At 38.7% G+C, this 9090-nt stretch overlaps 1 non-coding gene across 1 annotated transcript; it reads right to left on the bottom strand.

Moving 5' to 3' along the window:
- Positions 1-6375: 6375 nt before the first annotated feature.
- LOC148573943 (small nucleolar RNA R71) lies at positions 6376-6483 on the bottom strand. The gene has a single exon (XR_015906063.1). It is a non-coding gene; the product is annotated as a small nucleolar RNA R71 (small nucleolar RNA).
- Positions 6484-9090: the final 2607 nt, after the last annotated feature.

The raw sequence follows: 9090 nt of genomic DNA, 5'->3' as shown, positions 1-9090 counted from the left end.
TTGGCTTCCCTTTTGCTTCTTAACGTTAGAAGCCACGTTAACTAAGTTAATGTGGCAACTAACGTGGCCAATTATGAGCTTGGTCTAACGTTAGTGACAAAGGGGAGTGTCACTAACGTTGGCCTTATTGTCTTCTTCCACGTTAGAGTTCACGTTAACTAAGTTAACGTGACTCTTAACGTGGGCTGTGATGGCTTCGAGGGCGTTATTGGCGATTACTTTTCTCATTAACTTTGCAATTTAGCTCCCATTCCACGTTAGTGGTGACGTTAGTTAGATTAACGTGGCTGCTAACGTGGTTCTTCCTTGCTTCTTTTGTCCTAAAATCAAGCAATAAAGTGCATCAAAGTTCTAATCCAAGTCATGGGAAATGCAACATCCAATTTGTCATTAAATTCATGCAAAATCCTCATGAAATCATGTAAAGTGCACGATGTATGCTTGAATCAAGATGTAAGTGAATATCTACCCAAAAAGAGCTTATTTTCTAAGAAAATGCATGAAACTACCCTAAAAACAGTAAAGAAAAGGTCAGTGAAACTGGCCAAAATGCCATGGCATCACAACACCAAACTTAAAGCTTGCTTGTCCCTAAGCAAGTACTGGAACAAGAGAATGATGAATGGAATGCCAAGAGAAATGAGTCAATCTTGTGGAAGTCATGTTTCTGGTTTTCTGGTGGTTTCATGCATAGCAACTTAGGTTCATTCCTTCACTGGCTTTCAGACCTTTATCATGTCCTAGAATACTCACTGTGATCGCATCCCATGAGACTTTTATTCATTGATCCTTTTGTTGTCATTTCAGGGCTTATTTGTGTTCTTAGGCTAAGTGCTCTGTAAGGGGGCAACTCTTTAAAATAAGCTTTCAGCCAACACTCCCGAACCAGTTGGTTCAAGGTGCTAGGTGTTGAAGCACCCCTAAGGACTTACTTCCTCAAGTCTCTCCCCCATACATACACACCACAAGCACATGGTTTGTTTATTTTCTTTCCTTGAGGTCTTGGTGTCCAGCACCTCTTTGGGCTACTAAATGTTCTGTAGCAAAGATTGCTCTTGATGGTGGACTTTCAGCTGATAATCCTGGGTTAGTTAACCCAAGTTACCAGGTGATAAAGCACCCCTAAGAGCTTAGTAATCCAAGCAGATCCTTGGTACAGGAACACCACAGACACATCCCTCAAGGTTCAAACCCTTGGTGCCTAGCCTCTTTTATTGCTATTATTTTTTTTTTATTCTTCAACTTTGATGGTTCTTTTCCTTTTTCTTATTAGGATCTTATTATTTAGCTAGTCTCATGGGTATGTTCAAAGCATAGTATTCATGACAGATAGTTGTCTTCCCACCTTGTGGTTGAACCAACTTAGCTAACTTATGACCACACCACAAACTCAGGAACTTACTCCATAGTATGAACTCCACTCTGGTCTTTTATAAAACACTCATTCTCTTTTCATTTGATTCAAAAGGGGACAAGCATACAAATAAGCAAGGTGAAGATGCAGCAGGTATCGTGGACGGCACACATATGACAAAAGCAATAAAAACAAACATTAAATTCTAACGATTTAAACTAGTGAGTAACTATTAATCAAGGGCACCTTGGGACTTCCAATTTTTTTAGCATTTCAAGTATATGGAATTAAGTAACAATACGACCTTTGGGTGATGGTTTCTAGCTGTCCCCTTGTTGTCATCATCTATAGTTTTTGCTCCTTTACTTCCTTGGATGATGGTGCACCATTTCCTCAGAAGGCTCCTGCAAAGTTATTGGAAGTTGCTTGTTCCCAAAGCACTTGAGAAATAGTTAGCTTGCATGTATGCTTGTGAATTTCTGAACTTAATTTGGTGTGTGAACACCAAACTTAGTTCCTTGCCTAGTACAACAGATTGCATACTTGCAGAGAGCCTCATACGTTGTTATTAACTAAGCAACTATTAACTAAAGACTAAGCTACTGCTAAGTGGTTCCCCTGATTAGTTGGAGCTAGCATTTTGCCATTGGAGTGTAGTGTGATTCTAACTAATATCTTCGGTGGAACACCAAACCTAGAATTACACTTTCACTCTTGGATTGTTTTGGTGTGAAACACCAAACTTAGCTCCTCGCAATACATGGGAAACAACTTGTGACCTTTATTGAAATAAAGATGAAACAGAAACTACCTGAGGTTGGGTTGCCTCCTGATGAGCGGATAATTTATACGCTTTTTGACATTGTTTTTAGTATGTTTTTAGTAGAATCTAGTTACTTTTAGGGATGTTTTCATTAGTTTTTATGTTAAATTCACATTTCTGGACTTTACTATGAGTTTGTGTGTTTTTCTGTGATTTCAGGTATTTTCTGGCTGAAATTGAGGGACTTGAGCAAAAATCAGATTCAGAGGTTGAAGAAGGACTACTGATGCTATTGGATTCTGACCTCCCTGCACTCAAGTGGATTTTCTGGAGCTACAGAACTCAAAATGGCGCGCTTCCAATTGCGTTGAAAAGTAGACATCCAGGGCTTTCCAGCAATATATAATAGTCCATACGTTGGCCAAGTTTAGACGACGCAAACTGGCGTTCAACGCCAGTTCTCTACCCAATTCTGGCGTCCAGCGCCAGAAAAGGATCCAAAACCAGAGTTGAACGCCCAAACTGGCACAAAAGCTGGCGTTCAACTCCAAGGAGGACCTCTACACGTGCAACACTCAAAGCTCAGCCCAAGCACACACCAAGTGGGCCCCGGAAGTAGATTTTTGCATCAATTACTTACTTTTGTAAACCCTAGTAGCTAGTTTATTATAAATAGGACATTTCACTATTGTATTTGATATCTTTGATTAGTTGTATGCTATCTTAGATCACGTTTGAGGGCTGTCCTCTCGGCCATGCCTGGACCTTCATTTATGTATTTTCAAACGGTAGAGTTTCTACACTCCATAGATTAAGGTGTGGAGCTCTGCTGTTCCTCAAAGATTAATGCAAAGTACTACTGTTTTCTATTCAATTCATCTTATTTCGCTTCTAAGATATTCATTCGCACTTCAATCTGAATGTGATGAACGTGACAATCATCATCATTCCCTATGAGCGCGTGCCTGACAACCACTTCCGTTCTACCTTCGACTGAATGAGTATCTCTTAGATCTCTTAATCAGAATCTTCGTGGTGTAAGCTAGAATGATGGCGGCATTCAAGAGAATCCGGAAAGTCTAAACCTTGTCTATGGTATTCCGAGTAGGATTCAATGAATGAATGACTGTGACGAGCTCCAAACTTGCGATTGCTGGGCGTTAGTGACAGACGCAAAAGGATAGTAAATCCTATTCCAGCAGGATCGAGAACCGATAGATGAATAGCCATGCTGTGACAGGGTGCGTTGACCATTTTCACTGAGAGGATAAGATGAAACCATTGACAAGGGTGATGCCTCCAGACGATTAGCCGTGCCGTGACAGGGCATTTGGATCATTTTCTCGAGAGAAGACCGAAAGTAGCCATTGACAATGGTGATGTATCACATAAAGCCAGCCATGGAAAGGAGTAAGACTGATTGGATGAAGACAGCAGGAAAGCAGAGGTTCAGAGGAACGAAAGCATCTCCATTCGCTTATCTGAAATTCTCACCAATGATTTACATAAGTATTTCTATCCCTTCTTTTATATATTATTTTCGAAAACTCCATAACCATTTGATATCCGCCTGACTGAGATTTACAAGGTGACCATAGCTTGCTTCATACCAACAATCTCCGTGGGATTCGACCCTTACTCAAGTAAGGTATTACTTGGACGACCCAGTGCACTTGCTGGTCAGTTGTGCGAAGTTGTGAACCATGGTATTGGCATCATGTTTTTGGCGCCATTACCAGGGAAAGAAAGAGCGATGAATTTTACATAATCAAAGTGTAATCACAATTTCCGTGCACCAAGTTTTTGGCGCCGTTGCCGGGGATTGTTCGAGTTTGGACAACTGACGGTTCATCTTGTTGCTCAGATTAGGTAATTTTTCTTTTTGTTTTCTTTTCAAAAATTTTTCAAAAATATTTCAAAATTTTCTCATCTGTTTTCGAAAAAAAAAATAAAAATGTTTTCAAAAAAAATATATTTTATTCAAAATTTTTAAGAATGAATTCTAGTGTTTCATGAAGCATGTGAAGCCTGGCTGGCTGTAAAGCCATGTCTAAATTCGTTTGGACTGAGGCTTCCAACCATCAGCTGTTATACGACTGTAGGGTATGTCAGGCATGTCATATCTGATTTACATGCTGAAGCTTGGCTGGCCATTGGCCATGTCTAGTGTTTTGGACCGAAGCTTTCATTGAAAGCTTGGCTGGCTAGTGAGCCATGTTTAATTCCTGGACTGAAGCTTTAGACTAAGAATGCAAGATTCCTGGAATTCATATTAAAAATTTTGGAATCCTTATTTTCCTTTTTCAATTAATTTTCGAAAAATCCAAAAAAAATTAGAAAATCATAAAAATCAAAAATATTTTTGTGTCTCTTGTTTGAGTCTTGAGTCATATCATAAGTTTGGTGTCAATTGCATGTTCATCTTGCATTTTTCGAAAATTCATGCATTCATAGTGTTCTTCATGATCTTCATGTTGTTCTTGGTAAGTCTTCTTGTTTGATCTTTGCATTTGCATGTTTTGTGTCTTTTCTTGTTTTTCATATGCATTCTTGAATTCTTAGTGTCTAAGCATTAAAGAATTCTAAGTTTGGTGTCTTGCATGTTTTCTTTGCATTAAAAATTTTTCAAAAACATGTTCTTGATGTTCATCATGATCTTCATAGTGTTCTTGGTGTTCATCTTGACATTCATAGCATTCTTGCATGCATCACATGTTTTGATCTCAAATTCTCATGCATTGCATAATTTTCATGTTTTTCTCTCTCATCATTAAAAATTCAAAAAAAAATCAAAAAAATATATTTCCCTTTTTCTCTCTCATCAAATTCGAAAATTTGGATTGACTTTTTCAAAAAAATTTAAAATAAAGTTGTTTCTTATGAGTCAAATCAAATTTTCAATTTGAAAATCTTATCTTTTTCAAAATCTTTTTCAAAAATCAAATCTTTTTCAAATTTCTTAGTTATTTTTGAAAATTATAAAAATATTTTTCAAAAAATCTTTTTCTTATTTTTATATCAAATTTTCGAAAATAACAATAACAATTAATGTTTTTGATTCAAAAATTTCAAGTTTGTTACTTGCTTGTTAAGAAAGATTCAAACTTTAAGTTCTAGAATCATATCTTGTTATTTCTTGTGAATCAAGTCATTAATTGTGATTTTAAAAATCAAATCTTTTTCAAAAATAATATCTATCATATCTTTTCAAAAATATATTCTTATCTTATCTTTTTCAAAAATTTGATTTCAAAAATATATTTTCTAACTTCCTAACTTCTTATCTTTTCAAATTTGTTTCAACTAACTAACTAACTTTTTGTTTGTTTCTCATCTTTTTCAAAACTACTTAACTAACTCTCTCTCTCTAATTTTCGAAAATATCTCCCCCCTTTTTCAAAATTTCTTTTTAATTTACTAATTATTTTAATTTTTAAATCTTAGTTTTCGAAAACTACTAACATCTTTCAAAAACTATTTTCAAAAATCACTAACTCTTTTTCAAAAATTATTTTCGAAAATTCCTTCTCTCTCATCTCCTACTATTTATTTATTCATCTACTAACATCTCTTCCTCACACCACCAAAAAAATCCGAACCCTCTCTCTCTCTCTCTGAGTTCAGATTTTCTTCTTTTCTTCTACTAACATAAGGACCTCTATACTGTGGTATAAAGGATCCATATTATTATTATTATTTTTTTCTGTGCCCTCTTCTTTGTCATATGAGTAGGAGCAAGGACAAGAATATTCTTGTTGAAGCAGATCCAGAACCTGAAAGGACTCTGAAGAGGAAACTAAGAGAAGCTAAACTACAATAATCCAAAGAGAACCTTTCAGAAATTTTCGAACAGGAGGAGGAGATGGCTGCCGAAAATAATAATAATGCAAGGAGGATGCTTGGTGACTTTACTGCACCTAATTCCAATTTACATGGAAGAAGCATCTCCATTCCTGCCATTGGAGCAAACAACTTTGAGCTGAAACCTCAATTAGTTTCTCTGATGCAGCAGAACTGCAAGTTTCATGGACTTCCATCTGAAGATCCTTTTCAGTTCTTAACTGAATTCTTGCAGATATGTGATACTGTTAAGACTAATGGAGTAGATCCTGAAGTCTACAGGCTCATGCTTTTCCCTTTTGCTGTAAGAGATAGAGCTAGAGTATGGTTGGATTCTCAACCCAGAGATAGCCTGAACTCTTGGGATAAGCTGGTCACGGCTTTCTTAGCCAAATTCTTTCCTCCTCAAAAGCTGAGCAAGCTTAGAGTGGATGTTTAGACCTTCAGACAGAAAGAAGGTGAATCCCTCTATGAAGCTTGGGAAAGATACAAACAGCTGACCAAAAAGTGTCCTTCTGACATGCTTTCAGAATGGACCATCCTGGATATATTCTATGATGGTCTGTCTGAGTTATCTAAGATGTCATTGGATACCTCTGCAGGTGGATCCATTCACCTAAAGAAAACGCCTGCAGAAGCTCAAGAACTCATTGACATGGTTGCAAATAACCAGTTCATGTACACTTCTGAAAGGAATCCTGTGAATAATGGGACGCCTATGAAGAAGGGAGTTCTTGAAATTGATACTCTGAATGCCATATTAGCTCAGAACAAAATATTGACCCAGCAAGTCAATATGATCTCTCAGAGTCTGAATGGAGTGCAAGCTGCATCCAACAGTACTCAAGAGGCTTCTTATGAAGAAGAAGCTTATGATCCTGAGAACCCTGCAATAGCAGAGGTGAATTACTTAGGTGAACCTTATGGAAACACCTATAACTCATCATGGAGAAATCATCCAAATTTCTCATGGAAGGATCAAAAGCCTAAACAAGGCTTTAATAATGGTGGAAGAAACAGGTTTAGCAATAGCAAGCCTTTTCCATCATCCACTCAGCAACAGACAGAGAATTCTGAGCAGAATCCATCTAGCTTAGCAAATTTAGTCTCTGATCTATCCAAGGCCACTGTAAGTTTCATGAATGAAACAAGGTCTTCCATTAGAAATTTGGAAGCACAAGTGGGCCAGCTGAGTAAAAGGATCACTGAAATCCCTCCTAGCACTCTCCCAAGCAATACAGAAGAGAATCCAAAAGGAGAGTGCAAGGCCATTGACATAACCAAAATGGCCGAACCCAATGAGGGAGAGGAGGACGTGAATCCCAAGGAGGAAGACTTCCTGGGACGTCCAGTGATCAAGAAGGAGCTTTCCTCTGAGGAACCAAAGGACTCTGAGGCTCATCTAGAGACCATAGAGATTCCATTGAACCTCCTTATGCCATTCATGAGCTCTGATGAGTATTCCTCTTCTGAAGAGAATGAGGATGTTACTGAAGAGCAAACAGCCAAGTTTCTTGGTGCAATCATGAAGCTGAATGCCAAATTATTTGGCATTGATACTTGGGAAGTTGAACCTCCCTTGTTCATCAATGAACTAAGTGATCTGGATCAATTGACATTGCCTCAGAAGAGACAGGATCCTGGAAAGTTCATAATACCTTGTACTATAGGCACCATGATCTTTAAGGCTCTGTGTGACCTTGGTTCAAGGATAAACCTCATGCCCCTCTCTGTAATAGAGAAAATGGGAATCTATGGGGTGCAAGCTGCTAAAATCTCATTAGAGATGGCAGATAATTCCAGAAAACAGTTTTATGGACAAGTAGAGGAGGTGTTAGTAAAGGTTGAAGGCCTTTACATCCCTGCTGATTTCATAGTCTTGGATACTGGGAAGGAAGAGGATGAATCCATCATCCTAGGAAGACCTTTCCTAGCCACAGCAAGAGCTGTGATTGATGTGGACAGAGGAGAATTGATCCTTCAATTAAATAAGGACAACCTTGTGTTTATAACCCAAGGATCTCTCTCTGCATCCATGGAGAGGAAGCAGAAAAAGCTTCTCTCAAAGCAGAGTCAAACAAAGCCCCCACAGTCAAACTCTAAGTTTGGTGTTAGGAGGCCACAACCAAACTCTAAGTTTGGTGTTGAACTCCCATATCCAAACTCTAAGTTTGGTGTTGGAGAGTCTCAACAATGCTCTGAACATCTGTGAGGCTCCATGAGAGCCCACTGTCAAGCTACTGACATTAAAGAAGCGCTTGTTGGGAGGCAACCCAATTTTTATCTAACTATATTTTTCTTAGTTATATGTCTTTATAGGTTCATGATCATGTGGAGTCACAAAATAAAAATAAAACTTGAAAACAGAATCAAAAACAGCAGAAGAAAAATCACACCCTGGAGGAAGCACCTGCCTGGCGTTCAACGCCAGAACAGAGCATGGTTCTGGCGCTGAACGCCCAAAATGGGCAGTGTCTAGGCGCTGACGCCCAAAATGGCAGCATCTGGGCGTTTGAATGCCAGAATTACACCCTGGAGAGGAATTGGCGCTGAACGCCCAGAACAAGCATGGTTCTGGCGTTCAACACCAGAAATGGCTAACAATTGGGCGCTGAACGCCCAAAATGGGCACCAAACTGGTGCTGAACGCCCAGAGTTGTATGCAAGGGCATTTTGCATGCCTAAATTGGTGCAGGGATGTAAATGCCTTGACACCTCATGATCTGTGGACCCCACAGGATCACCTCAAGATCTGTGGACCCCAAAGGATCCCCACCTACCTCCACTCACTCTCTTCTCTCTTCTCAATCATCCTCTATTCCCAATAAACACTCTTCCCTATTAACCCTTTACCACTCACATCTAGACACCCACTTACCTTCAAAATTCAACATCTCTTTCCCACCCAACCCCACCCATATGGCCGAATACACACCTCCCTCCATCTCCTCCATATCTTCTTCTTTTTCTTCTATTCCTTCTTCTTTTGCTCGAGGGCGAGCAACATTCTAAGTTTGGTGTGGTAAAAGCATAGCTTTTTTGTTTTTTTTTTCATAACCATTGATGGCACCTAAGGCCAGAGAAACCTCTAGAAAGAGGAAAGGGAAGACAAAAGCTTCCATCAAGGGTCTAT

Source organism: Arachis ipaensis, chromosome B2, assembly GCF_059453495.1.
Source record: "Arachis ipaensis isolate K30076 ecotype BB chromosome B2, ASM5945349v1, whole genome shotgun sequence".
In the NCBI taxonomy this organism is placed as follows: domain Eukaryota; kingdom Viridiplantae; phylum Streptophyta; class Magnoliopsida; order Fabales; family Fabaceae; genus Arachis; species Arachis ipaensis.
Note: the sequence above shows the minus strand (reverse complement) of the source record. Positions and strands in the feature narration are given on the sequence as shown.